General features: G+C 46.7%; 14 non-coding genes across 14 annotated transcripts; all 14 read left to right on the top strand.

Annotated features, from left to right (window-relative positions):
• The first annotated feature begins 619 nt into the window (after positions 1-619).
• Positions 620-738, top strand: LOC140575884 (5S ribosomal RNA). Its single transcript, XR_011981139.1, has one exon. It is a non-coding gene; the product is annotated as a 5S ribosomal RNA (ribosomal RNA).
• Positions 739-2,117: 1,379 nt separating this feature from the next.
• On the top strand, positions 2,118-2,236 carry LOC140576210 (5S ribosomal RNA). The gene has a single exon (XR_011981436.1). It is a non-coding gene; the product is annotated as a 5S ribosomal RNA (ribosomal RNA).
• Positions 2,237-3,614: 1,378 nt separating this feature from the next.
• LOC140576209 (5S ribosomal RNA) lies at positions 3,615-3,733 on the top strand. Its single transcript, XR_011981435.1, has one exon. It is a non-coding gene; the product is annotated as a 5S ribosomal RNA (ribosomal RNA).
• Positions 3,734-5,111: 1,378 nt separating this feature from the next.
• LOC140576207 (5S ribosomal RNA) lies at positions 5,112-5,230 on the top strand. The gene has a single exon (XR_011981433.1). It is a non-coding gene; the product is annotated as a 5S ribosomal RNA (ribosomal RNA).
• Positions 5,231-6,609: 1,379 nt separating this feature from the next.
• Positions 6,610-6,728, top strand: LOC140576383 (5S ribosomal RNA). Its single transcript, XR_011981598.1, has one exon. It is a non-coding gene; the product is annotated as a 5S ribosomal RNA (ribosomal RNA).
• A 3,720-nt stretch (positions 6,729-10,448) lies between these two features.
• On the top strand, positions 10,449-10,567 carry LOC140576206 (5S ribosomal RNA). The gene has a single exon (XR_011981432.1). It is a non-coding gene; the product is annotated as a 5S ribosomal RNA (ribosomal RNA).
• Positions 10,568-11,946: 1,379 nt separating this feature from the next.
• Positions 11,947-12,065, top strand: LOC140576205 (5S ribosomal RNA). Its single transcript, XR_011981431.1, has one exon. It is a non-coding gene; the product is annotated as a 5S ribosomal RNA (ribosomal RNA).
• Positions 12,066-13,444: 1,379 nt separating this feature from the next.
• Positions 13,445-13,563, top strand: LOC140576204 (5S ribosomal RNA). The gene has a single exon (XR_011981430.1). It is a non-coding gene; the product is annotated as a 5S ribosomal RNA (ribosomal RNA).
• A 1,388-nt stretch (positions 13,564-14,951) lies between these two features.
• Positions 14,952-15,070, top strand: LOC140575882 (5S ribosomal RNA). The gene has a single exon (XR_011981137.1). It is a non-coding gene; the product is annotated as a 5S ribosomal RNA (ribosomal RNA).
• A 1,378-nt stretch (positions 15,071-16,448) lies between these two features.
• Positions 16,449-16,567, top strand: LOC140575881 (5S ribosomal RNA). Its single transcript, XR_011981136.1, has one exon. It is a non-coding gene; the product is annotated as a 5S ribosomal RNA (ribosomal RNA).
• Positions 16,568-17,946: 1,379 nt separating this feature from the next.
• On the top strand, positions 17,947-18,065 carry LOC140576203 (5S ribosomal RNA). Its single transcript, XR_011981429.1, has one exon. It is a non-coding gene; the product is annotated as a 5S ribosomal RNA (ribosomal RNA).
• Positions 18,066-19,443: 1,378 nt separating this feature from the next.
• On the top strand, positions 19,444-19,562 carry LOC140576202 (5S ribosomal RNA). The gene has a single exon (XR_011981428.1). It is a non-coding gene; the product is annotated as a 5S ribosomal RNA (ribosomal RNA).
• Positions 19,563-20,950: 1,388 nt separating this feature from the next.
• Positions 20,951-21,069, top strand: LOC140575880 (5S ribosomal RNA). The gene has a single exon (XR_011981135.1). It is a non-coding gene; the product is annotated as a 5S ribosomal RNA (ribosomal RNA).
• Positions 21,070-22,448: 1,379 nt separating this feature from the next.
• On the top strand, positions 22,449-22,567 carry LOC140576201 (5S ribosomal RNA). The gene has a single exon (XR_011981427.1). It is a non-coding gene; the product is annotated as a 5S ribosomal RNA (ribosomal RNA).
• The last annotated feature ends 1,093 nt before the right edge of the window (positions 22,568-23,660 follow it).

Below are 23,660 nucleotides of genomic sequence, written 5' to 3'. Positions count from 1 at the left end.
GAGCTCTTTGAACTTGACATGGCGACGCCACTTCCCTAAGTCAAAAGGCTGGCTGGCCCACTCAGCCCGAGCCTGCTTCACCGGCATCCCTGCGACTCGCAACTCACCTCAGAGCGATGCTTCGCCCGGCGTGCTAGCGTGAGCTTTTTTCTTTTTTTTTTTTTGCCCGGCTTCCATATTGGTAGGAAGTAGCCTCTGCATTTATCCCGTATTCCTGTTGTACCTTAGTATGTGGAATTTAGGGGTGTAAATAAAAGGAGCCAAGACAGTTGAGAAAGATTTGTGATTTTGTAATTGTCCCGTTTCACAAGCCCATTCGACTCATGTGGCTTATGTGACTTTTATGTTGACAAGGCCGAGTCTGGCGGCCGGCGTTAGCCTTTGTTGCTGAATGTTCAAGTGTCAGCCAAAAGAGCAAGTTTTGTTGTTTTATTTTTTTGTGAAAAGAGAAGGAGGACAGGAGAGAGCAATGAAATGTGTGATTGGTTTGAATGAGCTTGGTGGGGTTGCTTTGGAAGTAAGAAAGGAGGGCGAGTAAATGTGTGTCCCCTGTAGTGTGGAAAAGGCAGCCGTCTTTTGCCGCATGCTTATAAATAGGCTGAGTGGAAGCAGTGCTCTCGCTTACGGCCATACCACCCTGAGCATGCCTGATCTCGTCTGATCTTGGAAGCTAAGCAGGGTCGGGCCTGGTTAGTACTTGGATGGGAGACCGCCTGGGAATACCAGGTGCTGTAAGCTTTTGCCATCCTCAAGCACATTCTTTCACTTGCTTTTCTTACTTTTACTCCATCTTACTTTACGCTTTCACAAATCTACAACGCATTACCCTTTCTTTTACATGTACGTCCTTGTGTTACATTTCATACGGTCTTTGGAGTCTTCAGAGTCGAAACATTTCAGCGTCAGATGCCGTTTAAGCCCACCTGCATGGCCTGCCATGGGATGGAAACCAATCAGTTGTAGTTTGGCTTAATTATAGCCAGTTGCTCTCAAAACAAAACACTGGAAAATATTCAACAAGAACTCTGTGGAGGGAATGCTGTGGATAAAAGTAACCCAAGCCTGCCAGTAGGGGTCAGTGTACGTTTGAGGAAACTGACAACATGGGGGGGAAAGTCTGTTACAGGATGTCAACGCAGAGCAGAACTACAACCAATCACAGTTACAGCTCATGGGTGGGACAAGCCCAATATTTGCTGTTAAAAACAAACAAACAAACAAAAAAACACCTGCTAATTTAGATCACTTACTTAGGTCACATTAAAGCAACACATCACGAAAGGGAGTGAGCCGTGGGGCAATAACAGCACCGTTTCGTCACAGCCGTGATGTTTATTTCACCGTTACACGCAACCTCAAGTCATGGGCCGCCATTCATGGGTCCCCGTTCTCGTTTCGGGGGGCTGATTTCCAGTTGTATTGAGTTTTTTTAAAATTCTCCTCCCAGACCTGCCTGCATCTACAACAGTTGTTCTTTTGTCCCCCTAAAGCTTCACAGAGCTCTTTGAACTTGACATGGCGACGCCACTTCCCTAAGTCAAAAGGCTGGCTGGCCCACTCAGCCCGAGCCTGCTTCACCGGCATCCCTGCGACTCGCAACTCACCTCAGAGCGATGCTTCGCCCGGCGTGCTAGCGTGAGCTTTTTTCTTTTTTTTTTTTTGCCCGGCTTCCATATTGGTAGGAAGTAGCCTCTGCATTTATCCCGTATTCCTGTTGTACCTTAGTATGTGGAATTTAGGGGTGTAAATAAAAGGAGCCAAGACAGTTGAGAAAGATTTGTGATTTTGTAATTGTCCCGTTTCACAAGCCCATTCGACTCATGTGGCTTATGTGACTTTTATGTTGACAAGGCCGAGTCTGGCGGCCGGCGTTAGCCTTTGTTGCTGAATGTTCAAGTGTCAGCCAAAAGAGCAAGTTTTGTTGTTTTATTTTTTTTGTGAAAAGAGAAGGAGGACAGGAGAGAGCAATGAAATGTGTGATTGGTTTGAATGAGCTTGGTGGGGTTGCTTTGGAAGTAAGAAAGGAGGGCGAGTAAATGTGTGTCCCCTGTAGTGTGGAAAAGGCAGCCGTCTTTTGCCGCATGCTTATAAATAGGCTGAGTGGAAGCAGTGCTCTCGCTTACGGCCATACCACCCTGAGCACGCCCGATCTCGTCTGATCTCGGAAGCTAAGCAGGGTCGGGCCTGGTTAGTACTTGGATGGGAGACCGCCTGGGAATACCAGGTGCTGTAAGCTTTTGCCATCCTCAAGCACATTCTTTCACTTGCTTTTCTTACTTTTACTCCATCTTACTTTACGCTTTCACAAATCTACAACGCATTACCCTTTCTTTTACATGTACGTCCTTGTGTTACATTTCATACGGTCTTTGGAGTCTTCAGAGTCGAAACATTTCAGCGTCAGATGCCGTTTAAGCCCACCTGCATGGCCTGCCATGGGATGGAAACCAATCAGTTGTAGTTTGGCTTAATTATAGCCAGTTGCTCTCAAAACAAAACACTGGAAAATATTCAACAAGAACTCTGTGGAGGGAATGCTGTGGATAAAAGTAACCCAAGCCTGCCAGTAGGGGTCAGTGTACGTTTGAGGAAACTGACAACATGGGGGGGAAAGTCTGTTACAGGATGTCAACGCAGAGCAGAACTACAACCAATCACAGTTACAGCTCATGGGTGGGACAAGCCCAATATTTGCTGTTAAAAACAAACAAACAAACAAAAAAACACCTGCTAATTTAGATCACTTACTTAGGTCACATTAAAGCAACACATCACGAAAGGGAGTGAGCCGTGGGGCAATAACAGCACCGTTTCGTCACAGCCGTGATGTTTATTTCACCGTTACACGCAACCTCAAGTCATGGGCCGCCATTCATGGGTCCCCGTTCTCGTTTCGGGGGGCTGATTTCCAGTTGTATTGAGTTTTTTTTAAATTCTCCTCCCAGACCTGCCTGCATCTACAACAGTTGTTCTTTTGTCCCCCTAAAGCTTCACAGAGCTCTTTGAACTTGACATGGCGACGCCACTTCCCTAAGTCAAAAGGCTGGCTGGCCCACTCAGCCCGAGCCTGCTTCACCGGCATCCCTGCGACTCGCAACTCACCTCAGAGCGATGCTTCGCCCGGCGTGCTAGCGTGAGCTTTTTTCTTTTTTTTTTTTTGCCCGGCTTCCATATTGGTAGGAAGTAGCCTCTGCATTTATCCCGTATTCCTGTTGTACCTTAGTATGTGGAATTTAGGGGTGTAAATAAAAGGAGCCAAGACAGTTGAGAAAGATTTGTGATTTTGTAATTGTCCCGTTTCACAAGCCCATTCGACTCATGTGGCTTATGTGACTTTTATGTTGACAAGGCCGAGTCTGGCGGCCGGCGTTAGCCTTTGTTGCTGAATGTTCAAGTGTCAGCCAAAAGAGCAAGTTTTGTTGTTTTATTTTTTTGTGAAAAGAGAAGGAGGACAGGAGAGAGCAATGAAATGTGTGATTGGTTTGAATGAGCTTGGTGGGGTTGCTTTGGAAGTAAGAAAGGAGGGCGAGTAAATGTGTGTCCCCTGTAGTGTGGAAAAGGCAGCCGTCTTTTGCCGCATGCTTATAAATAGGCTGAGTGGAAGCAGTGCTCTCGCTTACGGCCATACCACCCTGAGCACGCCCGATCTCGTCTGATCTCGGAAGCTAAGCAGGGTCGGGCCTGGTTAGTACTTGGATGGGAGACCGCCTGGGAATACCAGGTGCTGTAAGCTTTTGCCATCCTCAAGCACATTCTTTCACTTGCTTTTCTTACTTTTACTCCATCTTACTTTACGCTTTCACAAATCTACAACGCATTACCCTTTCTTTTACATGTACGTCCTTGTGTTACATTTCATACGGTCTTTGGAGTCTTCAGAGTCGAAACATTTCAGCGTCAGATGCCGTTTAAGCCCACCTGCATGGCCTGCCATGGGATGGAAACCAATCAGTTGTAGTTTGGCTTAATTATAGCCAGTTGCTCTCAAAACAAAACACTGGAAAATATTCAACAAGAACTCTGTGGAGGGAATGCTGTGGATAAAAGTAACCCAAGCCTGCCAGTAGGGGTCAGTGTACGTTTGAGGAAACTGACAACATGGGGGGGAAAGTCTGTTACAGGATGTCAACGCAGAGCAGAACTACAACCAATCACAGTTACAGCTCATGGGTGGGACAAGCCCAATATTTGCTGTTAAAAACAAACAAACAAACAAAAAAACACCTGCTAATTTAGATCACTTACTTAGGTCACATTAAAGCAACACATCACGAAAGGGAGTGAGCCGTGGGGCAATAACAGCACCGTTTCGTCACAGCCGTGATGTTTATTTCACCGTTACACGCAACCTCAAGTCATGGGCCGCCATTCATGGGTCCCCGTTCTCGTTTCGGGGGGCTGATTTCCAGTTGTATTGAGTTTTTTTAAAATTCTCCTCCCAGACCTGCCTGCATCTACAACAGTTGTTCTTTTGTCCCCCTAAAGCTTCACAGAGCTCTTTGAACTTGACATGGCGACGCCACTTCCCTAAGTCAAAAGGCTGGCTGGCCCACTCAGCCCGAGCCTGCTTCACCGGCATCCCTGCGACTCGCAACTCACCTCAGAGCGATGCTTCGCCCGGCGTGCTAGCGTGAGCTTTTTTCTTTTTTTTTTTTTGCCCGGCTTCCATATTGGTAGGAAGTAGCCTCTGCATTTATCCCGTATTCCTGTTGTACCTTAGTATGTGGAATTTAGGGGTGTAAATAAAAGGAGCCAAGACAGTTGAGAAAGATTTGTGATTTTGTAATTGTCCCGTTTCACAAGCCCATTCGACTCATGTGGCTTATGTGACTTTTATGTTGACAAGGCCGAGTCTGGCGGCCGGCGTTAGCCTTTGTTGCTGAATGTTCAAGTGTCAGCCAAAAGAGCAAGTTTTGTTGTTTTATTTTTTTGTGAAAAGAGAAGGAGGACAGGAGAGAGCAATGAAATGTGTGATTGGTTTGAATGAGCTTGGTGGGGTTGCTTTGGAAGTAAGAAAGGAGGGCGAGTAAATGTGTGTCCCCTGTAGTGTGGAAAAGGCAGCCGTCTTTTGCCGCATGCTTATAAATAGGCTGAGTGGAAGCAGTGCTCTCGCTTACGGCCATACCACCCTGAGCACGCCCGATCTCGTCTGATCTCGGAAGCTAAGCAGGGTCGGGCCTGGTTAGTACTTGGATGGGAGACCGCCTGGGAATACCAGGTGCTGTAAGCTTTTGCCATCCTCAAGCACATTCTTTCACTTGCTTTTCTTACTTTTACTCCATCTTACTTTACGCTTTCACAAATCTACAACGCATTACCCTTTCTTTTACATGTACGTCCTTGTGTTACATTTCATACGGTCTTTGGAGTCTTCAGAGTCGAAACATTTCAGCGTCAGATGCCGTTTAAGCCCACCTGCATGGCCTGCCATGGGATGGAAACCAATCAGTTGTAGTTTGGCTTAATTATAGCCAGTTGCTCTCAAAACAAAACACTGGAAAATATTCAACAAGAACTCTGTGGAGGGAATGCTGTGGATAAAAGTAACCCAAGCCTGCCAGTAGGGGTCAGTGTACGTTTGAGGAAACTGACAACATGGGGGGGAAAGTCTGTTACAGGATGTCAACGCAGAGCAGAACTACAACCAATCACAGTTACAGCTCATGGGTGGGACAAGCCCAATATTTGCTGTTAAAAACAAACAAACAAACAAAAAAACACCTGCTAATTTAGATCACTTACTTAGGTCACATTAAAGCAACACATCACGAAAGGGAGTGAGCCGTGGGGCAATAACAGCACCGTTTCGTCACAGCCGTGATGTTTATTTCACCGTTACACGCAACCTCAAGTCATGGGCCGCCATTCATGGGTCCCCGTTCTCGTTTCGGGGGGCTGATTTCCAGTTGTATTGAGTTTTTTTTAAATTCTCCTCCCAGACCTGCCTGCATCTACAACAGTTGTTCTTTTGTCCCCCTAAAGCTTCACAGAGCTCTTTGAACTTGACATGGCGACGCCACTTCCCTAAGTCAAAAGGCTGGCTGGCCCACTCAGCCCGAGCCTGCTTCACCGGCATCCCTGCGACTCGCAACTCACCTCAGAGCGATGCTTCGCCCGGCGTGCTAGCGTGAGCTTTTTTCTTTTTTTTTTTTTGCCCGGCTTCCATATTGGTAGGAAGTAGCCTCTGCATTTATCCCGTATTCCTGTTGTACCTTAGTATGTGGAATTTAGGGGTGTAAATAAAAGGAGCCAAGACAGTTGAGAAAGATTTGTGATTTTGTAATTGTCCCGTTTCACAAGCCCATTCGACTCATGTGGCTTATGTGACTTTTATGTTGACAAGGCCGAGTCTGGCGGCCGGCGTTAGCCTTTGTTGCTGAATGTTCAAGTGTCAGCCAAAAGAGCAAGTTTTGTTGTTTTATTTTTTTTGTGAAAAGAGAAGGAGGACAGGAGAGAGCAATGAAATGTGTGATTGGTTTGAATGAGCTTGGTGGGGTTGCTTTGGAAGTAAGAAAGGAGGGCGAGTAAATGTGTGTCCCCTGTAGTGTGGAAAAGGCAGCCGTCTTTTGCCGCATGCTTATAAATAGGCTGAGTGGAAGCAGTGCTCTCGCTTACGGCCATACCACCCTGAGCACGCCCGATCTCGTCTGATCTCGGAAGCTAAGCAGGGTCGGGCCTGGTTAGTACTTGGATGGGAGACCACCTGGGAATACCGGGTGCTGTAAGCTTTTGCCATCCTCAAGCACTTACATGCACATTCTTTCACTTGCTTTTCTTACTTTTACTCCATCTTACTTTACGCTTTCACAAATCTACAACGCATTACCCTTTCTTTTACATGTACGTCCTTGTGTTACATTTCATACGGTCTTTGGAGTCTTCAGAGTCGAAACATTTCAGCGTCAGATGCCGTTTAAGCCCACCTGCATGGCCTGCCATGGGATGGAAACCAATCAGTTGTAGTTTGGCTTAATTATAGCCAGTTGCTCTCAAAACAAAACACTGGAAAATATTCAACAAGAACTCTGTGGAGGGAATGCTGTGGATAAAAGTAACCCAAGCCTGCCAGTAGGGGTCAGTGTACGTTTGAGGAAACTGACAACATGGGGGGGAAAGTCTGTTACAGGATGTCAACGCAGAGCAGAACTACAACCAATCACAGTTACAGCTCATGGGTGGGACAAGCCCAATATTTGCTGTTAAAAACAAACAAACAAACAAAAAAACACCTGCTAATTTAGATCACTTACTTAGGTCACATTAAAGCAACACATCACGAAAGGGAGTGAGCCGTGGGGCAATAACAGCACCGTTTCGTCACAGCCGTGATGTTTATTTCACCGTTACACGCAACCTCAAGTCATGGGCCGCCATTCATGGGTCCCCGTTCTCGTTTCGGGGGGCTGATTTCCAGTTGTATTGAGTTTTTTTAAAATTCTCCTCCCAGACCTGCCTGCATCTACAACAGTTGTTCTTTTGTCCCCCTAAAGCTTCACAGAGCTCTTTGAACTTGACATGGCGACGCCACTTCCCTAAGTCAAAAGGCTGGCTGGCCCACTCAGCCCGAGCCTGCTTCACCGGCATCCCTGCGACTCGCAACTCACCTCAGAGCGATGCTTCGCCCGGCGTGCTAGCGTGAGCTTTTTTCTTTTTTTTTTTTTTGCCCGGCTTCCATATTGGTAGGAAGTAGCCTCTGCATTTATCCCGTATTCCTGTTGTACCTTAGTATGTGGAATTTAGGGGTGTAAATAAAAGGAGCCAAGACAGTTGAGAAAGATTTGTGATTTTGTAATTGTCCCGTTTCACAAGCCCATTCGACTCATGTGGCTTATGTGACTTTTATGTTGACAAGGCCGAGTCTGGCGGCCGGCGTTAGCCTTTGTTGCTGAATGTTCAAGTGTCAGCCAAAAGAGCAAGTTTTGTTGTTTTATTTTTTTTGTGAAAAGAGAAGGAGGACAGGAGAGAGCAACAAGCCGGTCATCACAACAGTGAAGAGGTGGACCAGTGGAGACATTGAGAAGCTGCAGGGCTGCTTCGAATCCACAGACTGGGCTGTGTTTGAGGAGGCGACAGACGGACTGGACGAATACACAGACACTGTGACGTCATACATCAGTTTCTGTGAAGACAGCTGTATCTCAACTAAATCACAGGTGAGATACAGTAACAACAAACCCTGGTTTACTGCTGAACTCAAACAGCTTCGGAGGGAAAAGGAGGAAGCGTTCAGGAGTGGAGATAGAACTGTCTTTAAGGAGGCCAAATACAGACTGGAGAAAGGGATTAGAGCTGCGAAGAGCAAGTACTCAGAGCAGCTGAACAGACACATCACTGCTAACGACCCATCTTCAGCCTGGAAAGGCCTACAGCTTCTCACTGGTCACAAGGTGAGAAAGACCCCCCTCCTCCTGAACGACCGACACCTCACCAACGACCTGAATGAGTTCTACTGCAGATTTGAACTCACAAAAGACAATCGGACCGTCTACCACCCATCACCCCCCTCCACCTCCACCCCCACCCTGGCCCTCTCACCTCTGCCTCCTGCTCATCTCTGCATCAACCGGCAGGATGTTCACAGGCTCTTCAGCAGACAGAAGGTGAGGAAAGCCCCCGGGCCCGACTCAGTCTCTCCATCCACCCTAAAACACTGCTGTGACCAACTAGCTCCAGTGTTTACAGACATTTTTAACAGATCACTGGAACTCTGCTCTGTTCCAGCCTGCTTCAAAACCTCCACCATCATTCCAGTTCCCAAGAAATCCACCATCACCGGACTGAATGATTACAGGCCTGTCGCCCTGACCTCTGTAGTCATGAAGGTCTTTGAACGCCTGATCCTAGCCCACCTGAAGTCCATCACAGATCCCCTGCTGGACCCCCTGCAGTTTGCGTACCGAGCAAACAGGTCTGTCGATGATGTGGTCAACCTGACCCTGCACTTTATCCTGCAACATCTCGACAGCCATGGAAACTATGCTAGGGTTTTGTTTGTGGACTTTAGCTCGGCTTTTAACACTGTTGTGCCGCAGCTTCTTCAGGCCAAGCTCTCCCAGCTGTCAGTGCCAGACTCCATGTGTCGGTGGATCGTGGATTTTCTGACAGACAGGAGACAGCAGGTGCGGCTGGGGAAGCACAATTCAGACCTCCGGACACTCAGTACTGGAGTCCCTCAGGGTTGTGTTCTTTCACCCCTTCTCTTCAGCCTCTACACTAATGATTGTGTCTCCAAAGATCCAGCTGTAAAGATCCTGAAATTTGCAGATGACTCCACTCTGGTGGGCCTCATAGCCAACGGTGATGAGTCTGCTTACAGAAAGGAAATTGAGCAGCTGGTGTCCTGGTGCAGCAACAACCACCTGCTGCTAAACACAGAAAAGACTGTAGAGATGGTGGTGGACTTCCGACGCAATCCACCCACCCTTCCCCCCCTCCACATCAACAACACTGCAGTATCAATGGTGGAGTCACTCAAGTTCCTGGGCACCACCATTTCCAGAGACTTGAAATGGGAGAAAAACACCATCTCCATCATCAAGAAAGCTCAACAAAGAATGTACTTCTTGAGACAGCTCAAGAAATTCAACCTGCCACAGACCCTGATGATCCAGTTCTACACAGCGATCATCGAGTCCATTATCACAGCCTCCATAACTATCTGGTTTGGTTCCTCCACCTCACAAGAAAGAACCAAACTCCAGCGCATCATCAGGACAGCAGAGAGGATCATAGGATGTAACCTGCCATCACTTCAGCAGATCTACTCCAGCAGGATGAGGAAGCGGGCTGGCAAGATTACATCTGACCCCTCACATCCTGGACACCTCCTCTTCCAGACACTCCCCTCGGGTAGAAGACTGCGGTCCATCAAAACCAGCACAACACGTCATGCTAACAGCTTCTTCCCCAGAGCTGTAGCGCTCCTCAATCACAGTGGTCACCTCCCACTGTAAACCTCTAAACTTACAACTGAACTGTACCAAACCGGACTGAACAGTTATTTGCACTCTGCCTATTTTGCACTATGACTATTTGCACACCTGTACAGATGTCCTTTTCTTTTCTGTAAATATATTTTTCAGCTCTTTATTACCTTTATTACCTTTAGTACTTTCTACTTTTTTTAATTTATCCCCTACCCTATTTATTGTTTAGTGTCATTTTCCTTTAGTTTAAGACTGTGTTCTGTGTTTCTTGCTACTTGTCATGCGTGTTGCTCTCACCAAGACAAATTCCTTGTATGGGTAACATACTTGGTGAAATAAAGAGATTCTGATTCTGATTCTGATTCTGATTCAATGAAATGTGTGATTGGTTTGAATGAGCTTGGTGGGGTTGCTTTGGAAGTAAGAAAGGAGGGCGAGTAAATGTGTGTCCCCTGTAGTGTGGAAAAGGCAGCCGTCTTTTGCCGCATGCTTATAAATAGGCTGAGTGGAAGCAGTGCTCTCGCTTACGGCCATACCACCCTGAGCACGCCCGATCTCGTCTGATCTCGGAAGCTAAGCAGGGTCGGGCCTGGTTAGTACTTGGATGGGAGACCGCCTGGGAATACCAGGTGCTGTAAGCTTTTGCCATCCTCAAGCACATTCTTTCACTTGCTTTTCTTACTTTTACTCCATCTTACTTTACGCTTTCACAAATCTACAACGCATTACCCTTTCTTTTACATGTACGTCCTTGTGTTACATTTCATACGGTCTTTGGAGTCTTCAGAGTCGAAACATTTCAGCGTCAGATGCCGTTTAAGCCCACCTGCATGGCCTGCCATGGGATGGAAACCAATCAGTTGTAGTTTGGCTTAATTATAGCCAGTTGCTCTCAAAACAAAACACTGGAAAATATTCAACAAGAACTCTGTGGAGGGAATGCTGTGGATAAAAGTAACCCAAGCCTGCCAGTAGGGGTCAGTGTACGTTTGAGGAAACTGACAACATGGGGGGGAAAGTCTGTTACAGGATGTCAACGCAGAGCAGAACTACAACCAATCACAGTTACAGCTCATGGGTGGGACAAGCCCAATATTTGCTGTTAAAAACAAACAAACAAACAAAAAAACACCTGCTAATTTAGATCACTTACTTAGGTCACATTAAAGCAACACATCACGAAAGGGAGTGAGCCGTGGGGCAATAACAGCACCGTTTCGTCACAGCCGTGATGTTTATTTCACCGTTACACGCAACCTCAAGTCATGGGCCGCCATTCATGGGTCCCCGTTCTCGTTTCGGGGGGCTGATTTCCAGTTGTATTGAGTTTTTTTAAAATTCTCCTCCCAGACCTGCCTGCATCTACAACAGTTGTTCTTTTGTCCCCCTAAAGCTTCACAGAGCTCTTTGAACTTGACATGGCGACGCCACTTCCCTAAGTCAAAAGGCTGGCTGGCCCACTCAGCCCGAGCCTGCTTCACCGGCATCCCTGCGACTCGCAACTCACCTCAGAGCGATGCTTCGCCCGGCGTGCTAGCGTGAGCTTTTTTCTTTTTTTTTTTTTGCCCGGCTTCCATATTGGTAGGAAGTAGCCTCTGCATTTATCCCGTATTCCTGTTGTACCTTAGTATGTGGAATTTAGGGGTGTAAATAAAAGGAGCCAAGACAGTTGAGAAAGATTTGTGATTTTGTAATTGTCCCGTTTCACAAGCCCATTCGACTCATGTGGCTTATGTGACTTTTATGTTGACAAGGCCGAGTCTGGCGGCCGGCGTTAGCCTTTGTTGCTGAATGTTCAAGTGTCAGCCAAAAGAGCAAGTTTTGTTGTTTTATTTTTTTTGTGAAAAGAGAAGGAGGACAGGAGAGAGCAATGAAATGTGTGATTGGTTTGAATGAGCTTGGTGGGGTTGCTTTGGAAGTAAGAAAGGAGGGCGAGTAAATGTGTGTCCCCTGTAGTGTGGAAAAGGCAGCCGTCTTTTGCCGCATGCTTATAAATAGGCTGAGTGGAAGCAGTGCTCTCGCTTACGGCCATACCACCCTGAGCACGCCCGATCTCGTCTGATCTCGGAAGCTAAGCAGGGTCGGGCCTGGTTAGTACTTGGATGGGAGACCGCCTGGGAATACCAGGTGCTGTAAGCTTTTGCCATCCTCAAGCACATTCTTTCACTTGCTTTTCTTACTTTTACTCCATCTTACTTTACGCTTTCACAAATCTACAACGCATTACCCTTTCTTTTACATGTACGTCCTTGTGTTACATTTCATACGGTCTTTGGAGTCTTCAGAGTCGAAACATTTCAGCGTCAGATGCCGTTTAAGCCCACCTGCATGGCCTGCCATGGGATGGAAACCAATCAGTTGTAGTTTGGCTTAATTATAGCCAGTTGCTCTCAAAACAAAACACTGGAAAATATTCAACAAGAACTCTGTGGAGGGAATGCTGTGGATAAAAGTAACCCAAGCCTGCCAGTAGGGGTCAGTGTACGTTTGAGGAAACTGACAACATGGGGGGGAAAGTCTGTTACAGGATGTCAACGCAGAGCAGAACTACAACCAATCACAGTTACAGCTCATGGGTGGGACAAGCCCAATATTTGCTGTTAAAAACAAACAAACAAACAAAAAAACACCTGCTAATTTAGATCACTTACTTAGGTCACATTAAAGCAACACATCACGAAAGGGAGTGAGCCGTGGGGCAATAACAGCACCGTTTCGTCACAGCCGTGATGTTTATTTCACCGTTACACGCAACCTCAAGTCATGGGCCGCCATTCATGGGTCCCCGTTCTCGTTTCGGGGGGCTGATTTCCAGTTGTATTGAGTTTTTTTTTAAATTCTCCTCCCAGACCTGCCTGCATCTACAACAGTTGTTCTTTTGTCCCCCTAAAGCTTCACAGAGCTCTTTGAACTTGACATGGCGACGCCACTTCCCTAAGTCAAAAGGCTGGCTGGCCCACTCAGCCCGAGCCTGCTTCACCGGCATCCCTGCGACTCGCAACTCACCTCAGAGCGATGCTTCGCCCGGCGTGCTAGCGTGAGCTTTTTTCTTTTTTTTTTTTTGCCCGGCTTCCATATTGGTAGGAAGTAGCCTCTGCATTTATCCCGTATTCCTGTTGTACCTTAGTATGTGGAATTTAGGGGTGTAAATAAAAGGAGCCAAGACAGTTGAGAAAGATTTGTGATTTTGTAATTGTCCCGTTTCACAAGCCCATTCGACTCATGTGGCTTATGTGACTTTTATGTTGACAAGGCCGAGTCTGGCGGCCGGCGTTAGCCTTTGTTGCTGAATGTTCAAGTGTCAGCCAAAAGAGCAAGTTTTGTTGTTTTATTTTTTTGTGAAAAGAGAAGGAGGACAGGAGAGAGCAATGAAATGTGTGATTGGTTTGAATGAGCTTGGTGGGGTTGCTTTGGAAGTAAGAAAGGAGGGCGAGTAAATGTGTGTCCCCTGTAGTGTGGAAAAGGCAGCCGTCTTTTGCCGCATGCTTATAAATAGGCTGAGTGGAAGCAGTGCTCTCGCTTACGGCCATACCACCCTGAGCACGCCCGATCTCGTCTGATCTCGGAAGCTAAGCAGGGTCGGGCCTGGTTAGTACTTGGATGGGAGACCGCCTGGGAATACCAGGTGCTGTAAGCTTTTGCCATCCTCAAGCACTTACATGCACATTCTTTCACTTGCTTTTCTTACTTTTACTCCATCTTACTTTACGCTTTCACAAATCTACAACGCATTACCCTTTCTTTTACATGTACGTCCTTGTGTTACATTTCATACGGTCTTTGGAGTCTTCAGAGTCGAAACATTTCAGCGTCAGATGCCGTTTAAGCCCACCTGCATGGCCTGCCATGGGATGGAAACCAATCAGTTGTAGTTTGGCTTAATTATAGCCAGTTGCTCTCAAAACAAAACACTGGAAAATATTCAACAAGAACTCTGTGGAGGGAATGCTGTGGATAAAAGTAACCCAAGCCTGCCAGTAGGGGTCAGTGTACGTTTGAGGAAACTGACAACATGGGGGGGAAAGTCTGTTACAGGATGTCAACGCAGAGCAGAACTACAACCAATCACAGTTACAGCTCATGGGTGGGACAAGCCCAATATTTGCTGTTAAAAACAAACAAACAAACAAAAAAACACCTGCTAATTTAGATCACTTACTTAGGTCACATTAAAGCAACACATCACGAAAGGGAGTGAGCCGTGGGGCAATAACAGCACCGTTTCGTCACAGCCGTGATGTTTATTTCACCGTTACACGCAACCTCAAGTCATGGGCCGCCATTCATGGGTCCCCGTTCTCGTTTCGGGGGGCTGATTTCCAGTTGTATTGAGTTTTTTTAAAATTCTCCTCCCAGACCTGCCTGCATCTACAACAGTTGTTCTTTTGTCCCCCTAAAGCTTCACAGAGCTCTTTGAACTTGACATGGCGACGCCACTTCCCTAAGTCAAAAGGCTGGCTGGCCCACTCAGCCCGAGCCTGCTTCACCGGCATCCCTGCGACTCGCAACTCACCTCAGAGCGATGCTTCGCCCGGCGTGCTAGCGTGAGCTTTTTTCTTTTTTTTTTTTTGCCCGGCTTCCATATTGGTAGGAAGTAGCCTCTGCATTTATCCCGTATTCCTGTTGTACCTTAGTATGTGGAATTTAGGGGTGTAAATAAAAGGAGCCAAGACAGTTGAGAAAGATTTGTGATTTTGTAATTGTCCCGTTTCACAAGCCCATTCGACTCATGTGGCTTATGTGACTTTTATGTTGACAAGGCCGAGTCTGGCGGCCGGCGTTAGCCTTTGTTGCTGAATGTTCAAGTGTCAGCCAAAAGAGCAAGTTTTGTTGTTTTATTTTTTTGTGAAAAGAGAAGGAGGACAGGAGAGAGCAATGAAATGTGTGATTGGTTTGAATGAGCTTGGTGGGGTTGCTTTGGAAGTAAGAAAGGAGGGCGAGTAAATGTGTGTCCCCTGTAGTGTGGAAAAGGCAGCCGTCTTTTGCCGCATGCTTATAAATAGGCTGAGTGGAAGCAGTGCTCTCGCTTACGGCCATACCACCCTGAGCATGCCTGATCTCGTCTGATCTTGGAAGCTAAGCAGGGTCGGGCCTGGTTAGTACTTGGATGGGAGACCGCCTGGGAATACCAGGTGCTGTAAGCTTTTGCCATCCTCAAGCACATTCTTTCACTTGCTTTTCTTACTTTTACTCCATCTTACTTTACGCTTTCACAAATCTACAACGCATTACCCTTTCTTTTACATGTACGTCCTTGTGTTACATTTCATACGGTCTTTGGAGTCTTCAGAGTCGAAACATTTCAGCGTCAGATGCCGTTTAAGCCCACCTGCATGGCCTGCCATGGGATGGAAACCAATCAGTTGTAGTTTGGCTTAATTATAGCCAGTTGCTCTCAAAACAAAACACTGGAAAATATTCAACAAGAACTCTGTGGAGGGAATGCTGTGGATAAAAGTAACCCAAGCCTGCCAGTAGGGGTCAGTGTACGTTTGAGGAAACTGACAACATGGGGGGGAAAGTCTGTTACAGGATGTCAACGCAGAGCAGAACTACAACCAATCACAGTTACAGCTCATGGGTGGGACAAGCCCAATATTTGCTGTTAAAAACAAACAAACAAACAAAAAAACACCTGCTAATTTAGATCACTTACTTAGGTCACATTAAAGCAACACATCACGAAAGGGAGTGAGCCGTGGGGCAATAACAGCACCGTTTCGTCACAGCCGTGATGTTTATTTCACCGTTACACGCAACCTCAAGTCATGGGCCGCCATTCATGGGTCCCCGTTCTCGTTTCGGGGGGCTGATTTCCAGTTGTATTGAGTTTTTTTAAAATTCTCCTCCCAGACCTGCCTGCATCTACAACAGTTGTTCTTTTGTCCCCCTAAAGCTTCACAGAGCTCTTTGAACTTGACATGGCGACGCCACTTCCCTAAGTCAAAAGGCTGGCTGGCCCACTCAGCCCGAGCCTGCTTCACCGGCATCCCTGCGACTCGCAACTCACCTCAGAGCGATGCTTCGCCCGGCGTGCTAGCGTGAGCTTTTTTCTTTTTTTTTTTTTGCCCGGCTTCCATATTGGTAGGAAGTAGCCTCTGCATTTATCCCGTATTCCTGTTGTACCTTAGTATGTGGAATTTAGGGGTGTAAATAAAAGGAGCCAAGACAGTTGAGAAAGATTTGTGATTTTGTAATTGTCCCGTTTCACAAGCCCATTCGACTCATGTGGCTTATGTGACTTTTATGTTGACAAGGCCGAGTCTGGCGGCCGGCGTTAGCCTTTGTTGCTGAATGTTCAAGTGTCAGCCAAAAGAGCAAGTTTTGTTGTTTTATTTTTTTGTGAAAAGAGAAGGAGGACAGGAGAGAGCAATGAAATGTGTGATTGGTTTGAATGAGCTTGGTGGGGTTGCTTTGGAAGTAAGAAAGGAGGGCGAGTAAATGTGTGTCCCCTGTAGTGTGGAAAAGGCAGCCGTCTTTTGCCGCATGCTTATAAATAGGCTGAGTGGAAGCAGTGCTCTCGCTTACGGCCATACCACCCTGAGCATGCCTGATCTCGTCTGATCTTGGAAGCTAAGCAGGGTCGGGCCTGGTTAGTACTTGGATGGGAGACCGCCTGGGAATACCAGGTGCTGTAAGCTTTTGCCATCCTCAAGCACATTCTTTCACTTGCTTTTCTTACTTTTACTCCATCTTACTTTACGCTTTCACAAATCTACAACGCATTACCCTTTCTTTTACATGTACGTCCTTGTGTTACATTTCATACGGTCTTTGGAGTCTTCAGAGTCGAAACATTTCAGCGTCAGATGCCGTTTAAGCCCACCTGCATGGCCTGCCATGGGATGGAAACCAATCAGTTGTAGTTTGGCTTAATTATAGCCAGTTGCTCTCAAAACAAAACACTGGAAAATATTCAACAAGAACTCTGTGGAGGGAATGCTGTGGATAAAAGTAACCCAAGCCTGCCAGTAGGGGTCAGTGTACGTTTGAGGAAACTGACAACATGGGGGGGAAAGTCTGTTACAGGATGTCAACGCAGAGCAGAACTACAACCAATCACAGTTACAGCTCATGGGTGGGACAAGCCCAATATTTGCTGTTAAAAACAAACAAACAAACAAAAAAACACCTGCTAATTTAGATCACTTACTTAGGTCACATTAAAGCAACACATCACGAAAGGGAGTGAGCCGTGGGGCAATAACAGCACCGTTTCGTCACAGCCGTGATGTTTATTTCACCGTTACACGCAACCTCAAGTCATGGGCCGCCATTCATGGGTCCCCGTTCTCGTTTCGGGGGGCTGATTTCCAGTTGTATTGAGTTTTTTTAAAATTCTCCTCCCAGACCTGCCTGCATCTACAACAGTTGTTCTTTTGTCCCCCTAAAGCTTCACAGAGCTCTTTGAACTTGACATGGCGACGCCACTTCCCTAAGTCAAAAGGCTGGCTGGCCCACTCAGCCCGAGCCTGCTTCACCGGCATCCCTGCGACTCGCAACTCACCTCAGAGCGATGCTTCGCCCGGCGTGCTAGCGTGAGCTTTTTTCTTTTTTTTTTTTTGCCCGGCTTCCATATTGGTAGGAAGTAGCCTCTGCATTTATCCCGTATTCCTGTTGTACCTTAGTATGTGGAATTTAGGGGTGTAAATAAAAGGAGCCAAGACAGTTGAGAAAGATTTGTGATTTTGTAATTGTCCCGTTTCACAAGCCCATTCGACTCATGTGGCTTATGTGACTTTTATGTTGACAAGGCCGAGTCTGGCGGCCGGCGTTAGCCTTTGTTGCTGAATGTTCAAGTGTCAGCCAAAAGAGCAAGTTTTGTTGTTTTATTTTTTTTGTGAAAAGAGAAGGAGGACAGGAGAGAGCAATGAAATGTGTGATTGGTTTGAATGAGCTTGGTGGGGTTGCTTTGGAAGTAAGAAAGGAGGGCGAGTAAATGTGTGTCCCCTGTAGTGTGGAAAAGGCAGCCGTCTTTTGCCGCATGCTTATAAATAGGCTGAGTGGAAGCAGTGCTCTCGCTTACGGCCATACCACCCTGAGCACGCCCGATCTCGTCTGATCTCGGAAGCTAAGCAGGGTCGGGCCTGGTTAGTACTTGGATGGGAGACCGCCTGGGAATACCAGGTGCTGTAAGCTTTTGCCATCCTCAAGCACATTCTTTCACTTGCTTTTCTTACTTTTACTCCATCTTACTTTACGCTTTCACAAATCTACAACGCATTACCCTTTCTTTTACATGTACGTCCTTGTGTTACATTTCATACGGTCTTTGGAGTCTTCAGAGTCGAAACATTTCAGCGTCAGATGCCGTTTAAGCCCACCTGCATGGCCTGCCATGGGATGGAAACCAATCAGTTGTAGTTTGGCTTAATTATAGCCAGTTGCTCTCAAAACAAAACACTGGAAAATATTCAACAAGAACTCTGTGGAGGGAATGCTGTGGATAAAAGTAACCCAAGCCTGCCAGTAGGGGTCAGTGTACGTTTGAGGAAACTGACAACATGGGGGGGAAAGTCTGTTACAGGATGTCAACGCAGAGCAGAACTACAACCAATCACAGTTACAGCTCATGGGTGGGACAAGCCCAATATTTGCTGTTAAAAACAAACAAACAAACAAAAAAACACCTGCTAATTTAGATCACTTACTTAGGTCACATTAAAGCAACACATCACGAAAGGGAGTGAGCCGTGGGGCAATAACAGCACCGTTTCGTCACAGCCGTGATGTTTATTTCACCGTTACACGCAACCTCAAGTCATGGGCCGCCATTCATGGGTCCCCGTTCTCGTTTCGGGGGGCTGATTTCCAGTTGTATTGAGTTTTTTTTAAATTCTCCTCCCAGACCTGCCTGCATCTACAACAGTTGTTCTTTTGTCCCCCTAAAGCTTCACAGAGCTCTTTGAACTTGACATGGCGACGCCACTTCCCTAAGTCAAAAGGCTGGCTGGCCCACTCAGCCCGAGCCTGCTTCACCGGCATCCCTGCGACTCGCAACTCACCTCAGAGCGATGCTTCGCCCGGCGTGCTAGCGTGAGCTTTTTTCTTTTTTTTTTTTTGCCCGGCTTCCATATTGGTAGGAAGTAGCCTCTGCATTTATCCCGTATTCCTGTTGTACCTTAGTATGTGGAATTTAGGGGTGTAAATAAAAGGAGCCAAGACAGTTGAGAAAGATTTGTGATTTTGTAATTGTCCCGTTTCACAAGCCCATTCGACTCATGTGGCTTATGTGACTTTTATGTTGACAAGGCCGAGTCTGGCGGCCGGCGTTAGCCTTTGTTGCTGAATGTTCAAGTGTCAGCCAAAAGAGCAAGTTTTGTTGTTTTATTTTTTTGTGAAAAGAGAAGGAGGACAGGAGAGAGCAATGAAATGTGTGATTGGTTTGAATGAGCTTGGTGGGGTTGCTTTGGAAGTAAGAAAGGAGGGCGAGTAAATGTGTGTCCCCTGTAGTGTGGAAAAGGCAGCCGTCTTTTGCCGCATGCTTATAAATAGGCTGAGTGGAAGCAGTGCTCTCGCTTACGGCCATACCACCCTGAGCACGCCCGATCTCGTCTGATCTCGGAAGCTAAGCAGGGTCGGGCCTGGTTAGTACTTGGATGGGAGACCGCCTGGGAATACCAGGTGCTGTAAGCTTTTGCCATCCTCAAGCACTTACATGCACATTCTTTCACTTGCTTTTCTTACTTTTACTCCATCTTACTTTACGCTTTCACAAATCTACAACGCATTACCCTTTCTTTTACATGTACGTCCTTGTGTTACATTTCATACGGTCTTTGGAGTCTTCAGAGTCGAAACATTTCAGCGTCAGATGCCGTTTAAGCCCACCTGCATGGCCTGCCATGGGATGGAAACCAATCAGTTGTAGTTTGGCTTAATTATAGCCAGTTGCTCTCAAAACAAAACACTGGAAAATATTCAACAAGAACTCTGTGGAGGGAATGCTGTGGATAAAAGTAACCCAAGCCTGCCAGTAGGGGTCAGTGTACGTTTGAGGAAACTGACAACATGGGGGGGAAAGTCTGTTACAGGATGTCAACGCAGAGCAGAACTACAACCAATCACAGTTACAGCTCATGGGTGGGACAAGCCCAATATTTGCTGTTAAAAACAAACAAACAAACAAAAAAACACCTGCTAATTTAGATCACTTACTTAGGTCACATTAAAGCAACACATCACGAAAGGGAGTGAGCCGTGGGGCAATAACAGCACCGTTTCGTCACAGCCGTGATGTTTATTTCACCGTTACACGCAACCTCAAGTCATGGGCCGCCATTCATGGGTCCCCGTTCTCGTTTCGGGGGGCTGATTTCCAGTTGTATTGAGTTTTTTTAAAATTCTCCTCCCAGACCTGCCTGCATCTACAACAGTTGTTCTTTTGTCCCCCTAAAGCTTCACAGAGCTCTTTGAACTTGACATGGCGACGCCACTTCCCTAAGTCAAAAGGCTGGCTGGCCCACTCAGCCCGAGCCTGCTTCACCGGCATCCCTGCGACTCGCAACTCACCTCAGAGCGATGCTTCGCCCGGCGTGCTAGCGTGAGCTTTTTTCTTTTTTTTTTTTTGCCCGGCTTCCATATTGGTAGGAAGTAGCCTCTGCATTTATCCCGTATTCCTGTTGTACCTTAGTATGTGGAATTTAGGGGTGTAAATAAAAGGAGCCAAGACAGTTGAGAAAGATTTGTGATTTTGTAATTGTCCCGTTTCACAAGCCCATTCGACTCATGTGGCTTATGTGACTTTTATGTTGACAAGGCCGAGTCTGGCGGCCGGCGTTAGCCTTTGTTGCTGAATGTTCAAGTGTCAGCCAAAAGAGCAAGTTTTGTTGTTTTATTTTTTTGTGAAAAGAGAAGGAGGACAGGAGAGAGCAATGAAATGTGTGATTGGTTTGAATGAGCTTGGTGGGGTTGCTTTGGAAGTAAGAAAGGAGGGCGAGTAAATGTGTGTCCCCTGTAGTGTGGAAAAGGCAGCCGTCTTTTGCCGCATGCTTATAAATAGGCTGAGTGGAAGCAGTGCTCTCGCTTACGGCCATACCACCCTGAGCATGCCTGATCTCGTCTGATCTTGGAAGCTAAGCAGGGTCGGGCCTGGTTAGTACTTGGATGGGAGACCGCCTGGGAATACCAGGTGCTGTAAGCTTTTGCCATCCTCAAGCACATTCTTTCACTTGCTTTTCTTACTTTTACTCCATCTTACTTTACGCTTTCACAAATCTACAACGCATTACCCTTTCTTTTACATGTACGTCCTTGTGTTACATTTCATACGGTCTTTGGAGTCTTCAGAGTCGAAACATTTCAGCGTCAGATGCCGTTTAAGCCCACCTGCATGGCCTGCCATGGGATGGAAACCAATCAGTTGTAGTTTGGCTTAATTATAGCCAGTTGCTCTCAAAACAAAACACTGGAAAATATTCAACAAGAACTCTGTGGAGGGAATGCTGTGGATAAAAGTAACCCAAGCCTGCCAGTAGGGGTCAGTGTACGTTTGAGGAAACTGACAACATGGGGGGGAAAGTCTGTTACAGGATGTCAACGCAGAGCAGAACTACAACCAATCACAGTTACAGCTCATGGGTGGGACAAGCCCAATATTTGCTGTTAAAAACAAACAAACAAACAAAAAAACACCTGCTAATTTAGATCACTTACTTAGGTCACATTAAAGCAACACATCACGAAAGGGAGTGAGCCGTGGGGCAATAACAGCACCGTTTCGTCACAGCCGTGATGTTTATTTCACCGTTACACGCAACCTCAAGTCATGGGCCGCCATTCATGGGTCCCCGTTCTCGTTTCGGGGGGCTGATTTCCAGTTGTATTGAGTTTTTTTAAAATTCTCCTCCCAGACCTGCCTGCATCTACAACAGTTGTTCTTTTGTCCCCCTAAAGCTTCACAGAGCTCTTTGAACTTGACATGGCGACGCCACTTCCCTAAGTCAAAAGGCTGGCTGGCCCACTCAGCCCGAGCCTGCTTCACCGGCATCCCTGCGACTCGCAACTCACCTCAGAGCGATGCTTCGCCCGGCGTGCTAGCGTGAGCTTTTTTCTTTTTTTTTTTTTGCCCGGCTTCCATATTGGTAGGAAGTAGCCTCTGCATTTATCCCGTATTCCTGTTGTACCTTAGTATGTGGAATTTAGGGGTGTAAATAAAAGGAGCCAAGACAGTTGAGAAAGATTTGTGATTTTGTAATTGTCCCGTTTCACAAGCCCATTCGACTCATGTGGCTTATGTGACTTTTATGTTGACAAGGCCGAGTCTGGCGGCCGGCGTTAGCCTTTGTTGCTGAATGTTCAAGTGTCAGCCAAAAGAGCAAGTTTTGTTGTTTTATTTTTTTTGTGAAAAGAGAAGGAGGACAGGAGAGAGCAATGAAATGTGTGATTGGTTTGAATGAGCTTGGTGGGGTTGCTTTGGAAGTAAGAAAGGAGGGCGAGTAAATGTGTGTCCCCTGTAGTGTGGAAAAGGCAGCCGTCTTTTGCCGCATGCTTATAAATAGGCTGAGTGGAAGCAGTGCTCTCGCTTACGGCCATACCACCCTGAGCACGCCCGATCTCGTCTGATCTCGGAAGCTAAGCAGGGTCGGGCCTGGTTAGTACTTGGATGGGAGACCGCCTGGGAATACCAGGTGCTGTAAGCTTTTGCCATCCTCAAGCACATTCTTTCACTTGCTTTTCTTACTTTTACTCCATCTTACTTTACGCTTTCACAAATCTACAACGCATTACCCTTTCTTTTACATGTACGTCCTTGTGTTACATTTCATACGGTCTTTGGAGTCTTCAGAGTCGAAACATTTCAGCGTCAGATGCCGTTTAAGCCCACCTGCATGGCCTGCCATGGGATGGAAACCAATCAGTTGTAGTTTGGCTTAATTATAGCCAGTTGCTCTCAAAACAAAACACTGGAAAATATTCAACAAGAACTCTGTGGAGGGAATGCTGTGGATAAAAGTAACCCAAGCCTGCCAGTAGGGGTCAGTGTACGTTTGAGGAAACTGACAACATGGGGGGGAAAGTCTGTTACAGGATGTCAACGCAGAGCAGAACTACAACCAATCACAGTTACAGCTCATGGGTGGGACAAGCCCAATATTTGCTGTTAAAAACAAACAAACAAACAAAAAAACACCTGCTAATTTAGATCACTTACTTAGGTCACATTAAAGCAACACATCACGAAAGGGAGTGAGCCGTGGGGCAATAACAGCACCGTTTCGTCACAGCCGTGATGTTTATTTCACCGTTACACGCAACCTCAAGTCATGGGCCGCCATTCATGGGTCCCCGTTCTCGTTTCGGGGGGCTGATTTCCAGTTGTATTGAGTTTTTTTTAAATTCTCCTCCCAGACCTGCCTGCATCTACAACAGTTGTTCTTTTGTCCCCCTAAAGCTTCACAGAGCTCTTTGAACTTGACATGGCGACGCCACTTCCCTAAGTCAAAAGGCTGGCTGGCCCACTCAGCCCGAGCCTGCTTCACCGGCATCCCTGCGACTCGCAACTCACCTCAGAGCGATGCTTCGCCCGGCGTGCTAGCGTGAGCTTTTTTCTTTTTTTTTTTTTGCCCGGCTTCCATATTGGTAGGAAGTAGCCTCTGCATTTATCCCGTATTCCTGTTGTACCTTAGTATGTGGAATTTAGGGGTGTAAATAAAAGGAGCCAAGACAGTTGAGAAAGATTTGTGATTTTGTAATTGTCCCGTTTCACAAGCCCATTCGACTCATGTGGCTTAT

This window comes from Salminus brasiliensis, chromosome 13, assembly GCF_030463535.1.
Source record: "Salminus brasiliensis chromosome 13, fSalBra1.hap2, whole genome shotgun sequence".
Lineage (NCBI taxonomy): Eukaryota > Metazoa > Chordata > Actinopteri > Characiformes > Bryconidae > Salminus > Salminus brasiliensis.
This window is presented reverse-complemented; position numbering and strand designations above follow the sequence as displayed.